At 45.5% G+C, this 26830-nt stretch overlaps 1 protein-coding gene and 1 pseudogene across 9 annotated transcripts in view; one reads left to right on the top strand and one right to left on the bottom strand.

Annotated features, from left to right (window-relative positions):
- REPS2 (RALBP1 associated Eps domain containing 2) overlaps positions 1-26830 on the bottom strand; it is a 141716-nt gene that overhangs the window by 14680 nt on the left and 100206 nt on the right. The window lies entirely within an intron of this gene.
- On the top strand, positions 14209-14941 carry LOC103128126 (leucine-rich repeat-containing protein 28-like; annotated as a pseudogene).

Genomic DNA, 26830 nt, shown 5'->3' on the forward strand with positions numbered 1-26830 from the left:
TAAACCTCTCTCCAATACGAACAGCAGAGACAGGGAGATGACTCAGTGATGGCGCACTTGCTCTCCACGCACAAGGTCCTGGGTTCCGTCCCCACAGCCCGAGAGCAGCCAGGATAGCACCAAGGGTACTCTGGGGACGGTGAAACTCTGGTTCTCTTCTCTTCTTTGCTATTCAAAATACAAACAAGGAGGTGGGCTTGAGAAGGATGAGAAAGCAGTTGTAAGACATGTCTGAATTTTCTTTTCTCAATTTTGGTAGGGCTGGGACCCGGATCCCACACCTGTAAGATTTCACAGTTCTGGGCCACTTTTTCATTCACACACACACACACACACACACACACACACACACACACACACACACACACACACACAATGGCATCAGAGTTTCTTCAGGTGTCATAGGACATCACATATGTTGTCAGGACTGAAACCTGGCTGCATGCATGGCAAGACCAAGCGTGCTGTCGGGTGGCCTACTCCCTTACTATCTATATTATCACTGTTTTGCCTGAAAGATCCCCCAACCCACTCCATTCCTTTGATCTATCTTCTTTCTACCCTCAAGACCCTCCCTGCCTGCAGGGTATTATTATTAATCCTACCAGTTAAAACCCTCGCAACCGTTGCTAAGGAAGTTCCTACCTTTCCAGCCCCCCTTTTGCCTTTTTCTGTCCCTTTCCTAGCCATTTCCGTTTCCGACTTGCCACTTCCGGGTCTGCTCTGCCAGCCTCTACCACATCCTCATAATTTCCCAACATCGATGTAAGCTATCTTACCTGGTAAGCTATCTTCTCCAGCTGATCAAAAATCTTTTCTTCCATTTAAACAAATTTACCCCCCTGAAATTATATCCTAGGACTTGGGTTTTCTAGCTCTATTGCTGGTAAGAAAAACAACTCCAGGGACCAGGTGGTGGTGCAACTGGTTGCGCATACATGGTAGAATGCTCAAGGACCCAGGCTCAAGCCCTCGGTCTCCACCTGCAGGGGGGAAAGCTTTGCGAGTGGTGAAGCAGTGCTGCAGGTGCCTCTTTGTCTCTATCCTCTCTATCACCCTCTTCCCTCTCAATTCCTGGCTGTCTCTATCCAATAAATAAATAAATAAAGATAATTAAAAAAAATTTTTTAATTTTTTTTATTTATTATTTATTTATTTATTTTCCTCCAGGGTTACTGCTGGGCTCAGTGCCTGCACCATGAATCCACCGCTCCTGGAGGCCATTTTTTCCCCCTTTTTGTTGCCCTAGTTGTTGCAGCCTCGTTGCGGTTATTATTGCCATTGTTGACGTTGCTTTGTTGTTGGATAGGACAGAGAGAAATGGAGAGAGGAGGGGAAGACAGAGAGAAGGGGAGAGAAAGCTAGACACCTGCAGACCTGTTTCACCGCCCGTGAAGCGACTCCCCTGCAGGTGGGGAGCCGGGGGCTCGAACCGGGATCCTTACGCCGGTCCCTGCGCTTTGCACCACGTGCGCTTAACCCACTGCGCCACCGCCCAACCCCCGATTTTTAAAAATTTAAAAAAAAAGAAAAAGAAAAACAACTCCACAGCATTATGGCAGGTCAACCCTAGTCCACCAATCTCCTATGAAGAAACTCGGGACCTCCCCACCTGTCTGCATCTCCATGACTAATTTGATATGGATCTAGTGAAGGTTTAAAGAAGTACTGGGTTGTTGGGGAAATCTGTATGTATTTTTCTATGCTAAAATGCATCAGGACTTTTCCGACAACCCAGTAATTCTTGCAAAAGACCTGGAACACAGGAATCTGGCAGTGTCCTGCCAAAGGCCAAAATTACCCAAAGAAAAGAGATGGGGAGAGAAAAATCAGCTTTTGATTAAAAAAAAAAACAAAAAACTAAAGATATGATTTTTTTAAAAGATGTGATTTTGACAAGCAAAAGCCCCTCTCCACAATAAATAACTTCACTTTCCTTCATTAAAAAAAATAATAGGAGGCCAATTTAGGAATGTAAAATCGGTCCAGCCCCTATAGAAAACAATCTGGAGATTTATCAGGACTCTAGAAATGGACCTATCTTATGACCCAACAATCCTTCTCCTAGGGGTTTACCCAGGGAAAACAAAGACACCTATCCAAAAAGACCTGTGAATACCAATGTTCATAGCAGCACAGTTTGTAATGGGCCAAACTTGGAAAGCAATTCAGTTGCCCAACAACAGATGAGTGGCTAACAAAGTTTTGGTACATATACACAATGCAGCTCTTAAGAATGATGAAGCCACCTCATTTGCTATATATAGTATGGTCAGAAGTTGAAGGCTTCATGTTGAGTGAGACAAGTCAGAAAGAGAAAGACCAATACTGAATGATCTCACAAGTGAAACTTAAGAATGAAGAACAGTAATAGAGGACATAAAGGCAATCTTGGACTGGGTGTGGCATATTGCAAAAAAGCAAAGGTCTCGGGGGGCGGGGGGGGACAAGATGGAGGGACAATGGAATCCCAGTGTTTCTCCTAGCCACCAATCAAGGGGGAAATGAGAGGTGCCCATGTATCAAGGGAGTGAAGTTTGCCTGCCAACAGCCTTATGAGGGAGTAATCAGAGAAGTAGATTCTTGGGGAAGTAGTGCAGTGGCTTAAGCGCACAAGGCACAAAGCGCAAGAACCGGCGTAAGGATCCTGGTTCAAGTCCCGGGCTCCCCACCTGCAGGGAGGGGGCTCGCTTCACAAGCAGTGAAGCAGGTCTGCAGGTGCCTGTCTTTCTCTCCCCCTGTCTTCATCTCCTCTCACAATTTCTCTCTGTCCTGTTCAATGACAGCAACAACAACAACAACAACAACAACAACACAACAAGAGCAACAATAATGGGAAAAATGACCTCCAGAAGCAGTGGATTTGTAGTGCAGGCACCAAGCCCCAGCGATAACCCTGAAGGCAAAAAGAGAGAGAGAGAGAGAGAGAGAGAGAGAGAGAGAGAGAGAGAGAGAGAGAAAAGTGGATTCTCCAGTCCCAGTCAAGCCTTCAGATGACAGCAGCACAGGCCAGCAGCTTAGCATAGTCTAACGAGAGACGAGGCCTGGAGACAGAACTGCCTAGATCTGTTCCTCTTCGATTTCCAACCCACAAAAACTAAGGGATAATAAATACTAGTTATTTGGGACCTCTAAAGACTTGACTACTCTGGACCCAGAGAATTAAATGGACTGGAAGCAGCCCCATACTAGAGGAAGGAAACTCAACTAGAAGGCTGAAGAATAAGGTAAGAGGAGGTTATTAAAACAGTCTATTGGGATAGGCAGATCTGAGAGCTATGTAAGCTGGGGACAAGAGACATCCTTGGTGAGTGATGAAGTGTGGCAAATGAAAGGAAAGAACACTGGCTTGTGGAAGCCAGGTTCAACCGTGGTCATTGGTTAAATGACAGAAGAAAGAAAGAAAGAAAGAAAGAAAGAAAGAAAGAAAGAAAGAAAGAAAGAAGGAAGGAAGGAAAGAAAGAAAGAAAGAAAAGGGTATCACAGAAGAGGAATAAAATCAAGCGGATTCATCACAAAGCAGTGCTAGAACAAACCATCCACAGCTCCAAACCATCCAACCTCACCAAGGATGTTCCAGGGAACACCAGTTCCATGAATTGTCTATAGAGTAGTGACTGGCAGATTCTTCCTGTGAAGAGTCAAATGGGAAAATTTCTTCGGCTTTGCAGGGTACTGGGTCTTACAAGTATGCAACTCTGCTGTTAAATGTGAAAAACAGCCACATGCATAATTCAGTCAATGGGTATGGTTATGTTTCAATAAACTTCATTTACAAAAACAGGTGTTGGGATAGATTTGGCCTATGGTTCATGATTTGTCAATGTCTGGCCAAGAGGGGAAAGAGAAGTCTACAGATACGGGGATAGTCTATTTCCTACTTGGGAATCCATAGAGCATTAGCATCACATTCTCTAAAACCCTATAATGTAAGTGAATATACCTGACCTTGCTTAACCTAGCAGTTCCCAAATAAATTTCGCTTCAACTCCTTATCTTCATATAATTCTTGTTAATACCCAGCTGATCCAATGTTGTGTGCACTATACTTTGGGAAACAATGACCTATAGTTTTAGAAGAACAAAGGAAAAACAGTCCATTTGACTTGAATTTCAAATGCTATGTTCCAGATGTGAGGGTGATCTGGCTGCGACATCTGTCACCCCATTGATCGCCAGGGTCGATTCGGCTGATCTGGCTGGCTAGGCGGGTGACCCCCTCCTCCCTCACCGCTCCATGTGCGTCCCTCCCGAAGCGGTGCGCTCAGTCGAAGAAGACAGCCTTCCCCGAATAGAGACGGACCGGTCTTTGGTCGACGGTATACGAGTAGCTGCGCTCCCCTACTAGAACCTCCAAACAAGCTCTCAAACGGCATGTTCCACACCCAATCCTTCAAGAACACTGTCCACGGTGGTTGGCAAATCCGATGTCAGGAGGCCTCCTGCACAACCCTACCCCTCTGGCGGGGTGAGCAGGGTTGCCACCTGACAAGAAGGGACTCTTTCTTTCCCAGCCTGCAGCAGCAGCTGCTGTAGCTGCTGCCAAGGACATTTCTGTAGGAATTTATTTACTGGGCTCCTTTAAGGCCTCCTGGACGCAAACAAAACAAAACCATTCACTGTAATGGTTAAAGCACATGAACACAGCGCTGATGAATTATGAATTTATACATATAGACTAGGATTTTCATTTATTTATACAGGTGTATCAGACTGTAGGCCTGGTCTGTATTAACAATGAAGCAAAACTGGACATATGCATTTATACTTTACAAAATAGCTCTCGGTACAAAACTCCAAAAGCACAGGTATCGGAAGTCAGATGTAACTGAGTTCAAAGTCTTACTCAGCTCCCTGGACCTAAATATAGATGGCTGTTTTTAATCTTAGAAATGGGGTAATAGGTAAAGAAAAAAAAAAAAAAGGAGTAGACAGTAGAGGAGTAGAGTAAATAGTTAAAACTCATAGTGGAATGTGAAATTTTATATATTTAACAGATTAGTGCTGACTTTCTCTAGGTAAGCAGCTCCCCCTGGTACATTTAAAATGAAAAGAAAAAAAAAAGATGAACATTGAAATTGTTGGCATTCGGAAATCCCTTAGGAAATATGACTTCATTTAGGTGTCTGTGCTTCTGTAAAATTACGAATTTTTTAAAAGCAGCTTAACACATCCTGTCTCGGATTGGACTCACTCTCTGGCAGGCTAGCTGTCCAAAGGCCGTCAGTGCCCATCGCACCTCTCTCCAGGGCCACTGCAGGAAGTTCAACACATCTTTTTCCCATCTTGAGGGTTCTTCCTGGCCCAACTCACTGAGCATATCACTGGAACTAATCTTAGAAAGCATCTTCTCAACAACACTCCTCGCACCCCCCCCCCCGCCCCCCCCCCGTCCCCCGCCCCACCGCCAACGTCCGTCAGTGGATCGATCCCTCAGGCCTATGGCATACAACAATCCCTCAGCCAGTTAGATGCCCAATCATCTGACTCCAACTTCCCTCTGCATCATAACTGTACTACTTTTCCCATATGGAACCTGTGCCAAGCTCATAACTATGACCTCAATCTTCAAACTCACTGGGAGTTTCTTCCCAACTCAGCTGTTTTATTCTAGAGCTTCTAGCCCAGTTATCCCCAATACAGCTGCTTTAATTATCTGGAGAATTTCTATAAGTGTATAAACAAAGCAGTTTAGATAATATTGCAGATGTCCCTGAATTAGAATCTCCTGGGGGTAAGAGCATCGGACATTCCTATGTCAGCAAGCTCTCTAGGTCATTTTATGTAGCCAGCCCAGAACAAGTGGAGACCACTAGTAGTCTAGACTCTTCATTCAAGAGATGAAGAAACCAAGTCTTCAAGGTCTTATTCTGGAAAAGGTCACAGGCGCTCCACAAAATAACGAGGCCTGGTTTACTTGTCTACCTGCTGTGGAGGGAAGCGGCCATACGACTTCTGCTGGGAAATTGTGCAGATGCAGTCACATCTGCCATGTTGTCCCCTCAGGCTACTGCTAGTTCCCGGGAGAGTTGGGACATTCTCGGAGTGCCTGTTTCGCCATGTTGTGCCCTCAGGGCATTGTCTATTTCCCCGTGATATTTGGAGTGCTTTGGTCACTCCTCCCCCCTCCCATTCTCACGAGAGTTATTATTATTCTATCCTGGAGTGCTATGGTTACTCCTCCCCCTTCCCATTCTCGCGAAAGCTGCTCCTATAAAAGCCCTTCTTCTTCTGCACCTCGCTCTCTTGCCAGCGCTTCACTTCGGTGTTCAGACGCAGGAAAGGTTACTGCGTGAGGCGGCCATTTTCGCTACCTCCACGTGGCCCAACCTGCTTCTCTAGCGCCCAACTCTGAGGTGCCAGTGCAAATAAAGATTTGTGTTCCCTCTTCGCTCCGGACCTTCTCTCTCTCTTCACCGCGGCACACAACAACAGACTTCATCAACCAAACAATCAAGATTAGTTAGGCCAAATCCTCAGTAATAAAATTTTGGTTTAAAAGTCAAATTTGTACCACCACCAAAAAAAAAAAAAACAGTAAATCAAATCTCATAAAAAACGTTCTGGGGGAGTCGGGCGGTAGCACAGTGGGTTAAGCGCACGTGGCGCAAAGCGCAAGGACTGGCGTAAGGATCCCGGTTCGAGCCCCCGGCTCCCCACCTGCAGGGGAGTTGCTTCTCAGGCGGTGAAGCAGGTCTGCAGGTGTCTTTCTCTCCCCCCCGTCTTCTCCTCCTCTCTCCATCTCTCTCTGTCCTATCCAACAACAACGACAACAACAGTAACTACAACAATAAAACAAGAAGGGCAACAAAAGGGAATAAATAAATATTTTTTAAAATGTTCTAGTGTACCCTAGAACCCCACCTCTCTAGATTCCTGCCCCACTAAGGAAATATAGAAACAGGCTGGGAGTATGGAGTGACCTGTCAATGTCCATATCCAGCAGAGAAGCAATTACAGAAGCCAGACCTTCCACCTTCTGCTCCCCATAATGATCCTGGTCCATGCTCTCAGAGTGATAAATAGGAAAGCTTTCAAGGGATGGGATGGGATGGGATGGGATGGGATGGGATGGGATGGGATGGGATGGGATGGGATGGGATGGGATGGGATGGGATGGGGATATGGAATTCTGGTGGTGGGAATTGTGTAGAATTATACCCTTCTTGTTGATCATTATTAAGTAAAAAAAAAAAAAAAAGTTGTAGTGGCCAAGGAAGTGGCTGAGTGTGTAGAGCACAGCTCTTACACGTGGAGGGGTAGTTCCTGCCTTGTTTTTTTAGTTTGCAACGTGTGTGCTACTAACAGATTAGAGAATGAATATACAGCTTCATTCATCACGAGAGGGTCCAGGCAGACCTCAAGACTGCGAGTTAGGAATGCAGAGCCTGAATTCTAGACAAAGGAGCAGAATAGCCTGCTATGGCTTCTGGGGGTCCTCCAGTATCCTACTGGCATTCTAAATGCCATTCGGTGCCACTCTCCTGACCCCCCATCTCTACTGGGCAGGGACACACTGGAAAGGCATGAGGTGAAATCCACACAGAGACGAGCCGGCAGCACACCGGCCACAGCAAGCCCTGGTATTCCACAGTTGGTCTGAGGTATGTCTCCAGGACTGACTTCTCTACAGAAGTGCTTAGCACAATCCATGGCCCAGGTGGCCAAGAGACAGAGTGGAGCTCAAGTCTAAGCACCAGGAGGCAGGGCTGGCTCTTGCTTCCTGTCATTCCCTGACGGAAACAATGGTCGCAAGTGGCAGGGCCTCTGGTCAGAGCTAAACATGAAGCCAACGCTTTCATGTCCCTCCGGACAACTCCAGCATTCTCTCCACAGTAAGTGGGGCCACAGAGCACAGCACTTACAGGGAGCAGAGTCAGATCCAGGCAATACACTTGCTTGGTGTATATTCCGGGCATTCACTTTGCTTCTCTGGGCCGCAATTTCTTCGTCCGCAAGAGGGAATAATCTCCCTAGCTCTCAGCATTGTGAAGACCAAGTAAATTATCTGTCTAGAGTGCTAAGCTCCATTATCCAGTAACTGTTCAATAGTGTCAGTTAGTATCATAATTAGGAATGAAATTACAATAGGTTTCCCAGGCATAGTCTCTGCTACTGCAAGTAGCAGCCAATTCACCAGAAGAGACTTTTCTCCTCTCGCCAAAAAATGAAAGCCTAGACCAAGACAGTGCTGACTCCAGTTTAGACTGTAAGATCCCACAGAGCATCTATCCACATGCCAATGGTGGACAGAAGATCTTTTTTTAAAAAAAATAACAAAACTGCTGGGCCAGGAGATAGCTTCCCCAGGAAAACACGCACTTTACCACTCACAGGGACCTGGCTGGGCCCCCCCCGCGCCACAGGGAGCACCGTGGAAGGCACCACAGTAAGCCTCATGAACAGTAGGGCAGAGCTGCTGTGTTTCTCTCCCCCGATTCAAATTTTAGTCTCAAAATGAAAAAAAAAAGTAGCTGAGTAGTATTGAATTGTGCATACAGACCACCACTTGCTCAGCCACTCATCTGTTGTTGGACAGCTGGGTTGCTTCCAGGTTTGGGCTATTATAGACTGTGCTGCTATGCACACATAGGTGTACACAGGTCTTTTTGGATGGGTGTGTTTGGTTCCTTACTACTCAGCCATTAAAAACAGTGAATTCACCTTCTTTACCTCATCTTGGATGAAGCGTAAAGGAATCGTGCTAAGTGAGATGAGTCAGAAAGAGAAGGATGAATATGGGATGATCCCACTCATAGAAGTTGAGAAATAAGAACAGAATGGGGAAACACAAAGCACTTAACTTGGACTGGATCTGCTGTATTGCACCAAAGTCAAGGACTCTGGGGGGGGGGGGGTTCCAGTGCTGGAACATGATGGCAGAGGAGGACCTTGGGTGGGGGGTTAGAATGTTATTCGGAAAACTGAGAAATAGGGGGCCAAGCGGTGGCTCGCTGGCTTAAGCGCACACAGTACAAAGTGCAAGGACCCATGCAAGGATCCTGGTTCAAGACCCCGACTCCCCTCCTGGAATGGGGGGGGGGGTCACTTGCAGTGAAGCAGGTCTGTAGGTATCTATCTTTCTCTCCCCTTCTCTATCTTCCCCTCCCTTCTCAATTTCTCTCTGTCCTAACTAATAAAATGGACCAAATGGGGAGTCGGGCTGTAGCGCAGCGGGTTAAGCGCAGGTGGCGCAAAGCACAAGGACCGGCATAAGGATCCCGGTTCGAACCCCGGCTCCCCACCTGCAGGGGAGTCGCTTCACAGGTGGTGAAGCAGGTCTGCAGGTGTCTATCTTTCTCTCCTCCTCTCTGTCTTCCCCTCCTCTCTCCATTTCTCTCTGTCCTATCCAACAACGACAACAACAATAATAACTACAACAATAAAACAACAAAGGCAACAAAAGGGAATGAATAAATAAATAAAATAAATATTAAAAAAAAAGGACCAAATGGCCACCAGGAGCAGTGGATTCGTAGTGCAGGTACTGAGCCCCAGCGATAACCCTGGAGGCAAAAGATAAAAAAGAAAGAAAACAGAAATGTTATATATGGACCAACTGCTGAATTTTACTGTTGACTGTAAACCATTAATTCCCCAATAAAGAAAAAAGAAAATAAGAAGAGATCTATCGAAACTAAAAAGAAAAGAGGAGGAGACCAAGTGGTGCACTTGACAGGGCGCAGGCATTACTGTGTGCAAGGTACTGCTGGGTTCAAGCCTCCGCCCCCACCGCAGGGAGCGTCAGTGCCCGGAGCAACGCCGCAGGCGCCCCTCTAGCTCACCTCTATCAAGAGAAAATGGAAGAGCAGGATGGCGTGCTAACAATTCTGTCCCCTCAGCAGAGGGACACGCGGTCGGTGCCATGTCCCGCTGCCCCTGGACTGGGGCAGATTTCCTGGTCCCTGCCAGCACTGTGTCTTTCGTTCTTTGGAACGACGATGACCAAACATGTTGATCACTTATTTGTCCCCACCTGCACGGGGGAAGCTTCACGAGTGGGAGAGCAGTCCTGAAGGTGTGTCTCTGTCTCTCTATCTCCCCCCTCATTTTCTATCTGTACCCACAGTAAAATCGAAAAGAGAACGAAAAAAAAAAAGGCTACAAATGGCCATTCTTAAGAGTCTACCAAGAATAATATAATTGTGCAGATGTGAAGCCCCAGCAGCAAAAAAAAAAAAAAAAAAAAAAAAAAAAACATTTTAAAATTCAATAAAATAAAAAAGCCCCTGTAGATTTTCAGCTGTCACGGCTGCCAGCACTGATACTCAGGCTGCAGGCACAGAACAGCTGATGGCTTCCGTCAGCAGGTCCATCTAGCATGGGAGACATGGGGGGGTTGCTGACCGGGCAGTTCAGGGACAGTTCCAAAGGAAGTGAGTAATCAGTAAGCGTGAGGGGCAGCTAGTCCCTGAAGAGAGCAGTCACACAGCAGAATCCCTTGGCCATTCCTGAAACCCACTGGAGACGTACTGTTCCAACTCAAGGACTGAGCAATTTATTTCGGTCATAACGCCAAGGTTTTGGCCATGCCAAGGGTCTGCTCTTCTACCATCTTCAATTCTAGTGCCAGGGCAGAAATCTGAGCTGTCACCTTTATGTTATGTCATAAACCTAAACCCGTGGCACACCACCTGTGCAGCTGATAGCAATGACCTCGCAGCTCAGGTGATGCAGGACAGGGAGCTCTGGAGTCTCTTGCTCCCCACTGGAGAAGGCTCAAGAAAGAGGCCATACTCGTTCCCAGGACGCGCCCAACAAACTCTTGCTGTCAGGCACCTCCCACCATGCAATGCACATGCATGTGGCAATGAGGCCTTTAGAAAGCCTCTTTGCTGGCCTCCAACCCCTAGCACACCTATACCTGACAACACTATGGAACTGACTGGGCTGTCGGGAAAGTCATGCCATATCCTCCTATGCAAAAATGCGCCTTGACTGTCTGGCAACCCAAGATACACAAATTTAGCCCCCAAACTGTAAGGGACACAGGAAGTTAAACAAATGTCATCTCAAATCCCTGTGTTTAAAAAACACAACAAAATATTAGCTGCTGCTGACAGGAATAGAATGTGAATTAAGTGGTCGTTTTTTAAAAAAAATCAAAACTACTAGCTTATCAAGACTCGTTTCAAGATGCTTGTTCCACTGGAGCCAGTGATTCACAGCGATTCATCAGAAGCTCTGTGCAAAGATAATAGCAGTTTTGAAACCAAAGAAAGACCCAACACTGGCCGCCAGCTATAGACCAATTTCTCTCCTCTCCGTGTGTTACAAACTCCTTGAGAGGCTGCTTCTGGCACGAATTTCTCCTCTTACAGAGAAATTCCTATCACCCGCCCAAGCTGGTTTCCGCCCAGGAAGATCTACCTGTGAACAAGTCCTGGCCCTCTCAACTTACATTGAAAATGGATTCCAGAAGAATTTAAAGATGGGTGCTGTCTTTGTTGATCTCACAGCAGCCTATGACACGGTCTGGCACCGTGGTCTCCTAGTCAAGATCTCAAGATGCCTGCCTCCATGGGTGGCCAACACTATTATCATTTCTTCTCCAAAACAGAAGATTCCGGGTGCATCTGGGTGACAAGTCTAGCAGATGGAGACTTGTCTCAAGTGGCCTCCCCCAGGGCTCTGTTCTGGCTCCTACGCTATTTAATATTTACATCAATGACCTCCCAGAAACTTCTTCAAGGAAGTTCATCTACGCCGATGACATCTGCTGTGCAACTCAGGCATCCAAGTTCGACATCCTCGAGGAAACACTCATGAAAGACATGTCTCTGATATCTGATTACTGTAAAAAATGGCGATTAATCCCTAGCACTGCAAAACGGTATCATCTATTTTCCATCTACACCATGCCTCGGCCTTGCGAGCTAATGTGCAACTTGACGATACGAGAATCCGGCATGAAGCCCAGCCAGTCTATCTTGGCGTTACTCTCGATCGCACTCTGTCATTTCACGAACATCTCATAAAAACTGCAGCAAAGGTGGGCGCGAGGAATCACATCATTGCAAGACTGGCCAGCTCCTCATGGGGCACGAGTGCTTCCACACTACAGTCATCATCTCTGGCATTATGCTATTCCACTGCAGAATACTGTGCCCCAGTATGTGCCCCATGTCCACTTGGTCGATTCCAAATTATATTCCTCCATGAGGATAATTTCTGGAACCATCCATCCCATCCCGGTTCCATGGCTGCCAGTTCTTAGCAACATCGCCCTGCCAGATATTCGTCGGGATGCAGCATCATCTAAGTTCATTTCCCACGTCTATGCGCGACCGGACCTGCCAATCTACGCGGATATCTTCGCCCACCCTGTCCAACGCTTGACGTCTCGTCACCCAGTCTGGTCCCCTACGCCTACACTGAACTTCTCTGTTCCAGACTCTTAGAAACAGAGTTGGCAGTCAGCTGAGGTCAAGAACAAACACCTCATCACAGACCCCTGCAAGCGTCCACCCGGCTTTGACCTAGCACGTTATGATCGGGCCCTCCTCAATCGCTATCGAACAGGCCATGGCCGGTGCGCCGCTATGTTCCACCGCTGGGGAGCCAGAGACGACCCGAACTGCCCCTGTGGCTCCAGACAGACAATGACCCACATAGTCAACGACTGCCACCTCTCCAGATTCAAAGGAGGTCTCGAAACTTGACATCAGGCTCAACCTGACGCTGTTGACTGGCTACAGAAGAAGGGCAAACGCTAGAAGAAGAATCAGAAGCTCTGCTCAATGCTACCAGTGAGTTCCCCACCTCACAAAATGTGCCTTCAAAGTACCCAACCCAAGGCTGAATCTTTATAACTGCCTCTCCCTAATTTCTTCATGTTGAGGCACCTCTTAGCCATTGTCATGGAGAGATTTTCCCTTTAAAAAGGTAAAATGAGGGTCCACCTGACAGAGAACACACTTCACCCTTAGCAAGGATCAGGGTTCAAGCCCGCAGTCCTCACCTACGGGGGGGGGGGGTAGGGGAGGGGTACTTCAAGAGCAGTGAAGCAGGTCTACAGGTGTCTCTCTCTCTCTCTCTCTTTCTCTCTTTCTCTCTCTCCCCCTTCCATCTCTGGTTTGGGGGGGGAGAAGAAAAAGGGAATGGAAGGGAAGAGAAAAGAAGGGGAGGGGAGGGGAACAGAGGGAAGGGAAGTGACAGACAAACATAAAACACCAGCTGCCAGGAGCGGTGGATCTGTCCTGTAGGCACCGAACTCCACGCAATAACCCTGGTGGCAAAAACAAAATGAAAAAATAAAATAAAGTGAACTTAATGCCTTTTTAATTTAAAAAATATACAGATTCCACTTCCAATTCTGAATTCCCTTTCCAGCCCCATGCCTTGCGCCAGTGATGAAGTATTAGAGTCACGCCTCTACCTATTGAAAGCTCATACACCGACTATGACAAATGTTCCCTTTGGGGTTGACACAGTCCTTCCTGCATGAGGCGTTAACTATCACAGGAAGAGACTTACAAAGTCAACTAGAGAAAGATGGCTATAGTTAGTGCTATTAAAATTATGTAAGAGTTAGGAACCCATATAAAATGAATTCAGTATTGATGAGGCTAGGCTAGTATGGGAACAAATTTGTCAGTGAGGGTGGCAGACTGCAGCTTGGGGAGACCTCAGATGGCAAGGTCCCACCCAGCCTGTGACCCCCTTGGCCGTATGGCTGGGAGGCGGCAAATGGACGCAGGACCTTAGGGCCTCAGGTGGCCACGGCTGCCAGGCCCGTCTTGTCCTGGTGCGGCCAGAAGATCCTGAGTCCGGGTAGTCGTGCTTGTCGCCTCCAAACTGTCACAATCTTAGAATCTTACTGCCTGAAACGGACCTGGTGGGATTATGCACACTCACGGCCTCAGAACCTTGTAAGATGATCTCTGCGGCAAGGCCGAGAAGCACAAGGATTGATTCTTAAACTATGGAACCCTACACCACTTTTCATGGGAGTTACTGAAAGATGCAGTATTTGAAGAGACCCTGTGTGAAAAGGAACTCCCTTAAACCTTGCCAGAGAACCTTGCTCAGAAGCTTCTAATCCTTGTGGAACTATATCTTCATTCAAATAGCATAGCTGTGGTTCCAGAAGCTACTGGACCCCTTGTAAAACTCCAGTGTTTGGACCTTAGTGACAACGACTTGTAAATCGCCCAGAAATTGGTCATCTCAGAGCTTCATGTCATCCATCTCCAATTAGCTAATAACCAACTACAAGTCCTACCTCCAGAGGCTGGCAATGTGAAGTAGGTGCAGACACTCGATTTCGTTAACTGTACCCAAGAGGCTTCACCTGCGCCTTTCTCTGCAGCGCCTCACCGTGAACCGAAATCCTCTATGCTATGTGCAGCGCCACTTCTGCCAGCTGCCCAGCCTCAATGAGCTCTCCATGGCTGAAAACCATCTTGCATGTTTGCCATGTGATTTAGGTCGAGCTCAAGAACTACAATATGTATAGGTAGATAACAACGTTCACCTGAAAAGCTTGCCATCCTATCTGGACAGCAAAGTCATCGGGTGCGGTGGCTATGGGTTGGGCTCCCATTCAAGTTTCTTAGGCGAAGTTGCTGTCCTTTTTTTCATCAGGGCAACTCACTGTTTTCCTCCCAGCTGAGGTGAAGGTCATCGGGACAGAGAGAGACCACATTCTGCCGCTGCAGGAGCTGACCATGTGGAATCTGCATCACACCTGCCACCGCCTCCTGAAGGATTTGAATGTTCTGTCTCCAATCTCATTACCCAGAAGTCTCCTGGGGCACTGTGACCAGGGTAGCGAGCCCATGTGTATGACTGTCTACCCCACGCTCCTTCCCTCGAGAGAGGTGCAGCTGGCAGGGCTGTACCAGGGAAGAACAGTGTGAGCTTTGTGGCTAACTGCTGCCCCACCCAGTGTCTGCAGACTTTTGACCTACTGAGTTGATAAACACAAAGAGCCTCAGGAAGGTTGCCAGCTTGATTCCAAGGTCACCTGCACATTTTCACTGTCCAGGCCCAACGGGCCCCGTTCTATCCCGTCCCGCTAGGGGGTCATAGAACTCTCTGGAAATGTCAGGACTGAGCTGCAGGGCAAAGAACGCCCTCACCCTTCCCTCAAGTTGGAATATATCCTCCCCCAAATAAAAATAAAAATAATTTGTCAGTATCCACTAAATCTGAACCCAGTTTCCTATAACCAAGAAATTCTACACACACACACACACACACACACACGGTATATCTTCAAAGTAAGTGAAAACATCCATCCATCCAATTATATATGAATACACACAGTTCCAATAATCACTGAAATTTGCAAACTACACAAATGTCCATCAGTAGTATTAAAAAAAAACCCAGAGATATATTTGCATATGTAATGGACAACAGTGATTTACAACCTGTACAACATTATGGTGAATCGCACAATGATTTAAACAAAAGAAGACAGACATGAGCATCTAGACTCAAAGGTTCCACTTGCAGGGAGAAAGGTAGAAACTAAATCTGTGCTGTTAGAACAGTTGTCACAAAAGTAAATTCCAAGTGGATCAAGGACATGGATGTTAGGCCAGAAACTATCAAATACCTAGAGGAAAATATTGGCAGAACTCTTTTCCATATAAATTTTAAAGCCATCTTCAATGAAACAAATCCAGTTACAAAGAAGACTAAGGCAAGAATAAACCAATGGGACTACAGCAAATCAAAAAGCTTCTGCACAGCAAAAGAAACCACTATCCAAACAAAGAGACCCCTCACAAAATAGGAGATCTTTACATGCCATACATCAGACAAGAGGCTAATGACCAAAATACATAAAGAGCTTGCCAAAATCAACAAGAAAACAAATGACCCCATCCAAAAATAAACAGAGGACATGGACAGAATATTCACCAGATAAGAGATCGAAAGGTCGAGGAGAAACATGAAAAAATGTTCCAAGTCACTGACTGTCAGAGAAATGCAAATAAAGACAACAATGAGATACCATTTCACTCCTGTGAGAATGTCATATATCAGAAAAAGTAGCAGCAAGAAATGCTGGAGAGGTTGTGGGGACAAAGAAATCCTCCTGCACTGCTGGTGGGAAAGTAAATTAGTCCAACCCCTGCGAAGACCAGTCTGGAGAACTCTCAGAAGGCTAGAAATGGACCTACCCTATCACCCTGCAACTCCTCTGCTGGGAATATATCCTAAGGAATCAAGCACAAACATACAAAAAGACTTGTGTACACCTATGTTCTTAGCAGCACAATTTGTAATAGCCAAAACCTGGAAGCAACCCAGGTGTCCAACAACGGATGAGTGGCTGAGCAAGTTGTGGTCTATAAACACAATGGAATACTACTCAGCTGTAAAAAAAAATGGTGACTTTACCATTTTCAGCCCATCTTGGATGGAGCTTGAAGAAATCATGTTGAGTGAAATAAGTCAGAAACAGAAGGCTGAATATGGGATGATCTCACTCTCAGGCAGAAGTTGAAAAACAAGATCAGAAGAGAAAACACTAAGCAGAACCTGGACTGGAGTTGGTGTATTGCACCAAAGTCAAAGACTCTGGGGTGGGTGGGTGGGTGGGGGTACAGGTCTTGGAAAAGGATGACAGAGGACCTAGTTTTATTGTTAAGTGGAAAACTGAGAAATGTCATGCATGTACAAACTATTGTATTTACTGTCAACCGTGAAACATTAATCCCCCAATAAAGGAAAAAAATGTGAAAAGAAGAAGGAGGAGGAAGAGGAGGAGGAGGAGAAGGAGAAGAAGAACAGTTGTAACCCAAAGAATAAGGACTTAGGCCCTGATGTATACTGGAAGGGCAGGGGGGGGGTACTGGTTGGAGGATTGAGTGTCTTCTGGACACCTAGACACCTATCATGGGGAGACGAGGGGTTCCGCCTATGTGTAAACCTTACCCCCCCCAATTAAAAAAATAATAAAATCAGGACTGATGACTAGGCAATCACATTAAAAGAAGTTTCTGGGGAGCTAAAATATTGTCTCATTTGAATGCTGATTATACACATGTTCCACTTGTAATGATTCACTGAGTTGTATACTCAATGTTCAGTTTGCAGTTACACTCAGTGTTCAGTCAAATCAAAATTCAACCCAGCCAAGCTGGTTTCCTGTAATGTCCTTCAAGTGCCACCTAGTGGCACAAGTGAAATGTGACCAAGAGGCAACCGTCTCAGCACTTGAAGATAAGGCCCTATTTCTAACAGTGTGGACTAGTGTTAGTTACTGAAACTGTGTCTGAGATAAAATAACTAACCAGTGGGGGTGGGGTTGTATTGTTATGTGGAAATGTTATGCATGTACGAACTATTGTATTTCACTGTCGACTGTAAACCATTAATCCCCCAATAAAGAAATTAAAAAAAAAAAAAACCCAACTAACTAAATAACAAGCAGGTCTCACCACCACAAAGACGGGTGGCCAACAAAGCTGTGGACTGCAGAGCACACTGACATCAGCGAGCCAGCTGCCCCAACCCCAACCCCAACCCCGCCTGGGATCTGCAAAGTCTGTAACACAGAGCCTGCCAGAGACTACAAATACAGAAGTTTTTCTTTTTTCTTTTTTCTCTCCCTCAAAAAGAGGGTTTGCCAGCATACCAGGCGGTGATAGCTACCGAACTTGCTGAGCAGAGCAGGAAATTTTGGAGAAAGAAACCCCTCATCCTGTTTTCTCTGGACAAGCTTGCTTCCCTCTCCCTCACCTTGAAGGCAAGGCCTTTGTCTGCTTTGCTCTGATTATGTTCCAGACGCACAGGGCCACCCACAGCCAGCGGTTCAAGCTGCCAGCTGAGTAAAGAGTATCCACTTTGGGTTTTGCTAGTCAAGTCTGGAAGGCACAGCAGCCTGGCCAGGTAAGGAGTCGCAAAACAGAGAGACAGGCAGCCCTTGAGGCCCTGAGTGAGGAGGTGGTGGGCAAGAAGGCTCACTGGACTCCATGCTGGGTTCTTCTCTTCATTTCCGTTATTTGTGGAAACAATGCCAATCTGTAGGTTGTAGCTTGCACGGTCCTTATGTAGGCAGAGAGCCCGTTCAGGGGAGAAATTCCTTCTTCTACAGGTGGGTTAGTAAGCCACTCTAGCTAGCACTCATTGTGGGCTGGCACCCTTATTTAATCAGCACAGCCACACTTCCACCATCCCCATTTTATGAGGCAAAGAGGTTAACCAACTTTCCCAAAGACATGCAGCCAGTAAGTGACAGAGACCAAAACGGACCTCGAAAAACTGATCAGACTAAAGTATGGTATCTTCCAGAAGGATGGACAAGCTGGCAAACTAAGTTTCACACAGTAGTATCATGAATGCAATCTAACAGGGAACAGAATCTAAGAAAGAAAGTCGGTCATTAGCCATGGTAAAGCTCACTGTTGAGGGTTTTAGAACATTAGATGCAGCCCACATAAACACAGTGTGCCCTGGTGAAAAAAAGGCAGGGCGGGAATCGGGTGGTAGTGCATCAGGTTAAACGCAGGTGACACAAAGCACCAGGACCGGCTTAAGGATCCCGGTTCCAGCCCCCGGCTCCCCACCTGCAGGGGAGTCACTTCACAGGCGGTGAAGCAGGTCTGCAGGTGTCTGTCTTTCTCTCCCCCTCTCTGTCTTCCCCTCCTCTCTCCATTTCTCTCTGTCCTAACCAACAATGATGACAACAATAATAGCAATAATAATAGCTACAGCAATAAAAACAACAAGGGCAACAAAAGGCAATAAATAAATAATTTTTTTTTAATTTTTTTTTTTTAATTTTATTTATTCCCTTTTGTTGCCCTTGTTGTTTTATTGTTGTAGTTATTATTATTGTTGTTGTCATCATTGTTGGATAGGACAGAGAGAAATGGAGAGAGGGGGGGAAGACAGAGAGGAGGAGAGAAAGACAGACACCTGCAGACCTGCTTCACCGCCTGTGAAGTGACTCCCCTGCAGGTGGGGAGCCGGGGCTCGAACCAGGATCCTTATGCCGGTCCTTGTGCTTTGCGCCACCTGCGCTTAACCCGCTGCGCTACAACCCGACTCCCCAATAATTTTTTTTTTAAAAAAAGGCAGGGCAAGGGTTATACTTACCTTACTGCCACACCAAGGATGGCCCACTGAACAAAATGTGAAAGCTATTTCAATCACAGTGAGTGTTGGTCTGCGTTGAAGAAGACATTTTAGCTTTAATATAGGAAAATATTTCTTATTTTAAAATTTGCTGCTGGGTGTGGAAACTGGCAATCCACATTAGCTTTTCCTTCGCAGACCTATAGTTAATTTTTATGATGTGCAATGAATAATTTTCGCCCCCTTTAAATCCCTGCCACCAAGTTTCTACTGCCTCCCTGGATACCTTTCCCAGCTCTCCTTTTCTCAAGAACTAGCTCTCTCACTTACTAACTGTGGGGATCCAAGTGGTCACTTCCCATTTTTTGAATCTCAAATTCCTCTTGCATAAAATGACATGCAAGATGGAAGAGGTTAGGAAAATAATGGTGACAGGGTCACACAACGCGAGAGCACAACAGTGTTAGAATCCAAAACACTAGGACACACTCCGCTACAAGATAAAGAGTCCCGAGGAGGCCAGGCTGGAGTTTCAACAGCAGGGAGAGGCCACTGAGCGCTCTCAGAAAGTTCCAGGTAAGGCTGGGGAGTGGCAGCGAGCTCATTCCCAGAAGCCAGAGACTGAGATGGGCTTTCTTTGCCAGGAGGAGGTTGTGGGAGAGGAGTTCGGGGCTGCCTATGTGGGAAAGAAGGAAGAAGCCCTACCACTGTAGCCAGGCATGGGGCTGAGACCCCATCTGGTGCCATCTGCCAGACTCCAAAGCAGGCGGAAGCACTGAATTTCCAGTTCAAGAATGGGGCTTAGTGGAGTAGGGTGATACAGCCAGTAGTAGTATAGGACCTACTTAGAAATCACCAAGAGTCCAACCCCTGTGAAGAATAGTCTGGAGAACTCTTAGAAGGCTAGAAATAAACCTACCCTGTGATCCTGCAATTCCTTTCCTGGGAATATATCCTAAGGAATCAAGCACAAACATACAAAAAGACTTGTGTGTCCCTATGTTCTTAGCACAATTTGTAATAGCCAAAACCTAGAAGCAACCCAGGTGTCTAACAACAGATGAGTGGCTGAGCAAGTTGTGGTCTATATACGCAATGGAATACTACTCAGCTATTAAAAATGGTGACTTCACTGTTTTCAGCCCATCTTGGATGGAGCTTGAAGAAATTGTGTTAAGTGAAATAAGTCAGAAACAGAAGGATGAATATGGGATGATCTCACTCTCAGGCAGAAGTTGAAAAACAAGATCAGAAGAGAAAACACAAGTAGAACCTGAACTGGACTTGGTGTATTGCACCAAAGTAAAAGACTCTGGGGTGGGTGGGGAGAATACAGGTCCAAAAAGGATGACAGAGGACCTAGTGGGGGTTGTACTGTTATGTGAAAAACGGAGAAATGTTATGCATGTAGAGACTAATATATTTACTACTGACTGTAAAACATCAATCCCCTAATAAAGAAATTAAAAAAAAAAAAGAAATTGCCAAGAGGGTAAATTTTAAAAGTTAACTTTAGATGGTAATAGATGACAACTAGTTACTGTAGTGATCATTTCACATGACTGTGTGTGTGTGTGTGTGTGATCTAAACAAAAATTAAATTTGAGAAATGACTACTCAGGCAAAACAGCTCGCCTGTTTTAGTGTGCTTGCTTTGCTATGTCAGGCTTGAGCTTGGTCACCAACACACTGCAGGAAGCTTTGGTGCCAGTGCTGGTTAGCCCGCACTTCCCCTATACCCCCCCCCCCAAAAAAAAAAGTCATTCCAGAGCAATGATGCCCAGATGATAACAAAATAAATAAAAACAAACAAACAAAAACTAAGTGACTGGTCATAGTCTGAAGCACTTATGTGCAGGGCTGTGGCTGGGAGAGACACCAGTAATGGGCTAGGGTAACAGGTGCTCAAAGAACTGAGAGTAAAAGTAAACTCCAAGGGGCCGGATGCTGGTATACCTGGCAGAGTCAGTGTCACTATGCTCAAGGACCCAAGTTCAAGCTGCTGTTCCCCACCTGCAAGGTTGAAGCTTCATGAGCAATGAAGCAGGGTTTCAGGTGTCTCTTTCTCTCTCTCCCTATCTCTCCCCTCTTGATTTCTCTCTGTCTCTATCCAATAAAAATAAAATATTAAAATTTAAACTTCAAAATAAGACTAAAAAATAAACACAAAGAACAGTTTTCCAATAACGAGAAGATGAGTTTACAACTATCAAAAATAAAAATAGAACCAGTTGAAAATAACTAGAAACTATGTTTAGAATCTTCAAAGTTAAAAGCAGAGTATATGCCCTTTAAAAAAAAAAAAAAAAAAAAAGACTGATGAATATGAAACAGAAATCTAGAGGCTGGAAGACATCTGACTGGATGAGACACAGGCTTTGCCATGGGTACGGTCTAGGTTTAAGCCCTAACACCGCAGAGAAGTATTACAGCACCAGCAGAAACCCCAGTGCTGTGCTCTGTGCTCTACCTCCTCCACTGTTTCTGTCTCTATCTGAAGCAAAAACAATGAAAAAGTTGGTGAAATCACACATGTATGGGACCCCAGCACAAAAAAACAAAAACAAAAAAACACCAACCTAGGAAAAGTGAACCAAGAACAGATTAATAGGAAAAAAATAGGTCATAAAATCTGGAGTCAGGCACAATTATACAAAAAAAAAAAAAAAAAAAAAAATTCATTGAGAAAATGAAGACTTAACCCTGGGCCAGACTAGAGAGGATAACAAGATGTGGCAGTTATTACACAGGGCAAGAGATGTGCGGACAGACAGAGAAACACAGCTGGGTGTGGAGTTCAAGGGGGAAACAGAGAAGAGTGAAAACTTGTAGAGCTCTGATTGAGAGTGAGCTAGAAATAAAAACATGGTTCCCCAGGTGAAGCACGCACATCAAGGGTCATCTGGAATAAAGAAATGTAAATCTATGCCTAAGCACATCACAATAAGATGAAAGCACATCAAAAACAAAGTTTGAAAAGCCACCCTAGAGACAGTGAAATGTACTGCCAAAGTCAACACAGTGGGTGGGAGAGATAGCATCATGGTTCTGCAAAGAGACTCTCATGCCTGAGGCTCCAAGGTTTCAGGTTCGATCATCATAAACCAGAGCTGAGCAGTGCTCTAGTAAAAAATAATAATAATAATAATAATAATAATAATAATAATAATAATAATAAATCAACACAGGAAAAAATATCTTTCTTACCACAGAACTATTTTACTTATCAGTCAACTCTGATAGATTCAAAATAGCAAGAGATTCATTTACCAGAGCCTAACTTGAAGGGAGACTTTAATTTTGACCAGAGGATAATATAAACTTAAGTCCATTCTTGGCCAGTCTCTAGCTAAAGGTTAGTCAATTTTATTGATCTTTAAAAAAAAAAAAAAAAACAACTTTGGATTTCAGATAGCATAATGGCTATGCAATAAATAAATAAATAAATAAATAAATAAATAAATCATGCTCAAGACTACTAAATCCCAGGTTCAATCCCCTGCACCACCATAGAGCTGAGCAATATGCTGTTAGAAATAAAACCAACCACGCACTCTGGGAGGTCAGGCGGGGTAGAGCACACACATGACTACGTGCAGGACCCGCCAGTTCAAGCTCCTGATCCCCCAGACCAGTGCTGCTTATTTCTCCCTCTCCCCCCTTTCTATCATTCCACTGCTCCCAGCGGATTCATCATGCAAGGAATAAGACCCAGCAACAACGCTGGTGGAAACAAATAAATAAGCAAATAAATAACTAACACCTTTGGGTTTCAGTGGTTTCCTGTTCTTCTAGTCTCCATTTCATTGATGTCCACTCTACTGTGTTCTTCCTCCTGTTGGTTTTGGAATTAATTGCCCTGCTCTTGTTTAGCTAGCTTCTTGCAGTGCGAAGCCAACTCACTGGTGCTGGATTCCCCTCCCTGGTTTATGGAGCTGTAACTGACATGCAGCTCTGTGCAGTTCTCATGTGTAGCACATGACGACTGTGTACTGTGAAGTCACCGCTACACGCTGTTTACTTAGCACCTGCCGCCGCCGCCTCCTCCTCCTCCTCCTCCTCCTCATATCGTTAACAGATATTTCCCTGAAATAACACCTTTAGAATCCACTCTCCTAGGAACTTTCACATACACCATGGAGCACCATGGAGATGTGGCTACAGTCAGCAAGCTGTACAGTACAAGCCTGGGCACTGCAGACCTTCCCCCGCGCCGCACCGCGCCCCTCCAGGGCTCCTGCTGAGGCGTGGTACCAGCATTGTGAATCCACTGCTGCCGGCAGCCATTTTTGTTTGCCCATTTTTTCCTCCTTTCTGTTTTATTCAACAGGACAGAGAGAAATTGGGGAGGGGGGATAGGGAGAGAAAGACGTGTGAAGTCCTGCTTCACTGCTCCTGAAGTGTCCCCCTGCAGGTGAAGAGGCGGCTCTCAAACCCAGGTCCTTGCACATGGTGATAAGGTGCACTTAACGGGCGCGCCACCACCCAGCCCCCAGTACCGTATTATCTAGGACTGGAAGCTAGTACCTTCATTTGCTTGATTTTGAGATTTACATATATGTGACAGTATTTTCCTTTCTTTGACTTATTTTCACTAGGCACAATGCCTCCAAAGCCCTAGATCCCTTCTTTCTTTATAGCTGTAAATGTGCCTAGCATTGTGGCCGCCCTTCCAAGGTTTTGGTCTATTTTTGTTGCCAGTCACTTCAAGATATTTTCAAATCTCACTTGCAATTTCTTCTTCAGTCCGTTGCTTTTTGAACTGTAGATTATCTAATTTGCACATATTGGTGAATCTTCCAGTTTTACTTCTGGTATTGATTTTTAGCTTTATTTCATCGTGGTCAGAGAACATATTTTGTATGATTTCCATCTTGTAAATTTATTGAGACAGGGCCTGACATGTGATCCATCCCAGAGAATGCTCCATACGTAATCCGTAGTTTCTGAGCGCAGTTTACTGTTTGTCAGGTCCATCTGATTTATACCATTTCCTTATTGTTCTCTCTAGCTGTTTCACTCATTACTGAAAGAGGACTGCTGATGTTCCATTAATGTAGAACTAAACTGCCCTATAGTTGTATTGGGGTCTTCATCATGTATTTTGGGGTTTAGTTGTTATGTGCTTATATATACACATATAAATATGTATAATGTGTCTATCTTCTTAGTAGATCAACTCTTTTATCAATACACAAAGTCCTTCTGTGTCTCTAGTCACAATTTTGGCCTCAGTTTAGCCTGAGCTTAGTACAGCCACCCCAGCCACCTTCTGGCTATCATTCCATGGTCAACTCATTCGCATCAACTGCTCTAAAGTCGATCTCTCGTAGGCAGTATACAGTTGGACAGATATCTCAGTCTCTGTTGTCGTTGCCTTTTAAAGATCTTAATCTATTTAACTTCAAGCAACTACTGATAAGAAGCTATTTCTTTTTATTATTTTAATGTTTTTATTTATTATTGGACAAAGACAGAGAGGATTTAGGAGGGATGGAGGAGACAGAAAAGAAGAGAGAGAGAGACACCTGCAGCCCTGCTCCACTGCTCATGAAGCTTTCCCCCTGCAGGCGGGGACTGGGAGGCTTGAACCTGCAACTGCAAAGTGTGCACTGCAAAGTGTGCGCTTAACTAGGGCGCCACCACCTGGCCCTGATAGAAAACCTATTTATTTCTGCCATTTTGCAATTTCTTTCCTATGCCTTATGGCTGCTTCACTCACTTCCTTCATCACTAGCTTCTTTTGTGACTGTGTTTTTTCCAGAGTATCATTTTAATATAGTTTATTTGAATAGCCTCACTTTCTCTGTGTATTTTCCAGAGCTTTTACCCCCTTAGCAGTCATCCTATGGGTTGCGGTTAACATCTTACCGTTGTGATTAAGTTAGTCAATACCAACGTAGTTTTAATAGTATGCGAAAGCTCTGCTCCTTTACAGCTCTGCCACCCTTTAGATTATCATTGTCATAAATTACGTCTTTCTTTTGAGTTTTTATTATCTTTTATTTCTTGGATAGAGACAGGCAAAAATCAAGAGGGAAGGGGTGGTAGAGAAGGAAAGAGACAGATATCTGCAACACTGTTTTACCATTTGCAAAGCTCTCCTCCTACAGGTGGGGACCAGGGGCTCGAACTAGGGTCCTTGCACATTGTAACGTGTGCGCTCAACCAGGTGCACCACCGCCCGGCCCCGTCATAAATTCTATCTTTATCCACACGCACCTATTCACTTGATTTCTACTTGTTGTTTCACGCAGCTCTTCGAAGGCGCCATCTAGTCAACTCGTTTTATAAATGAGGGTAGTGAGCCTAGGAGATTAATCGACTTAATTTCCATGAAGTCACAGAGCCACACGATGGTAGGACTAAGAATGTAGCAACAGACATATATTCTAGATATTTGTATTACTCACTACATTTAGCATTCTGTAGAACAGCTTTCAGAATGTTCTTTCATCATCACAGATGAGCAAACAACAACAACAACAACAACAACCTGGGGCAGTGGTGTACCGAGTTAAGCGCACATAGTATGAAGCGCAAGGATCCTGGTTTGAGCCCCAGGCTCCCCACCTACAGGGGGGGGCATCAACTGTATAGGATATCAATTACAAGAACAGGGTATTTTTTCAAAACAGCTCAGTATCAAATAATTCAGAAACTTGGGGTCTACAAACTATCTTTCCTTCCAGATGAAATGGTACTTTATGAAAAGCTGTGCTTAAGAAATTTGCCTTTGAAGTAGAGGGGCAAAGCCAGTCTATTCCTACTGGCTTCGGTGCTGCTCTGAGAGCCTGCCTATAGTCAGATGACAAGGTGAGATGAGAGATTAGCGAAGGAGAGCAGGTTTCCTTTCAAGGTTATCAGCGCTCATGGCCAGTCCTTCCCAACACTGCACACAGGACCTCAGGCATACAATGACTAATCTTTCTAGAAAGACTTTCCCAGGGAGCCGGGAAGTGGCACACCTGGTTGAGTACACATGCTACAATGCGCAAGGACCCAGGTTTGAGCCCCTGGTCCCCGCCTGCAGGGGGAAAGCTTTACGAGTGGTGAAGCAGTGCTACAAGTGTCTCTCTGTCTCTCTCCCTATTAATCTCCCCTTCCCTCTCAATTTCTGGCTGTATATATATAATAAATAAAAATTAAAATAAAAAAGGAACCTTCCCAGTATGCCCTCTGACTGCTGGTATCAGTCATTCCAAGCCACCAGGGTTAGGATTAGGGCTAGGGACTTCCAGATATGGGTTCTTGATCCCTGTAGGTATGGGTCTGTTCCCTAACCCAACCTCATGCCTCCCATCCTTGCCAACTCAAGAGCCATGCCTTTTACTGTGCCCGACAGAATCCACATTCCAGCACCCATAAAGTCCCCTCTATTCTCAGTGTTGCTGAGTACTCTGCCTTCTGCCTTAAAGCGGCGCTTCTCATTGTGACCACTCTTGAGAGTCACCTGGGCTGCTTCTTAGACCTCCCAATGCGCAGGCCTCAGCCTGTACCAGAGGGGCTGGGAATGGGCTTCTGGCCTCAGTGGGCTTAAAGCTCCCCCAACACTTTCAGTGAGCAGAGTAAGTACCACTGCGCTGGCTACGCTGCACTGCCCCCAACAGAACTCTTGCTGGGGGAGGGCATCGACTGGCTCCACTGGCCTCAGTGTGAGTGGGGACTTACTCTCACTAACACCTACACGCTGTCTCTTTCCCTTAAGGTCCCCTAGCTTTCCCTGTCCCGAATTGGGCACAAACGCACAGGGCTCTCCTGCATACCTGTTCTTTTGTGTTTGCTTTTTCTG

The sequence above is a fragment of the Erinaceus europaeus genome, chromosome X (genome assembly GCF_950295315.1).
Source record: "Erinaceus europaeus chromosome X, mEriEur2.1, whole genome shotgun sequence".
Classification (NCBI taxonomy): Eukaryota; Metazoa; Chordata; class Mammalia; order Eulipotyphla; family Erinaceidae; genus Erinaceus; species Erinaceus europaeus.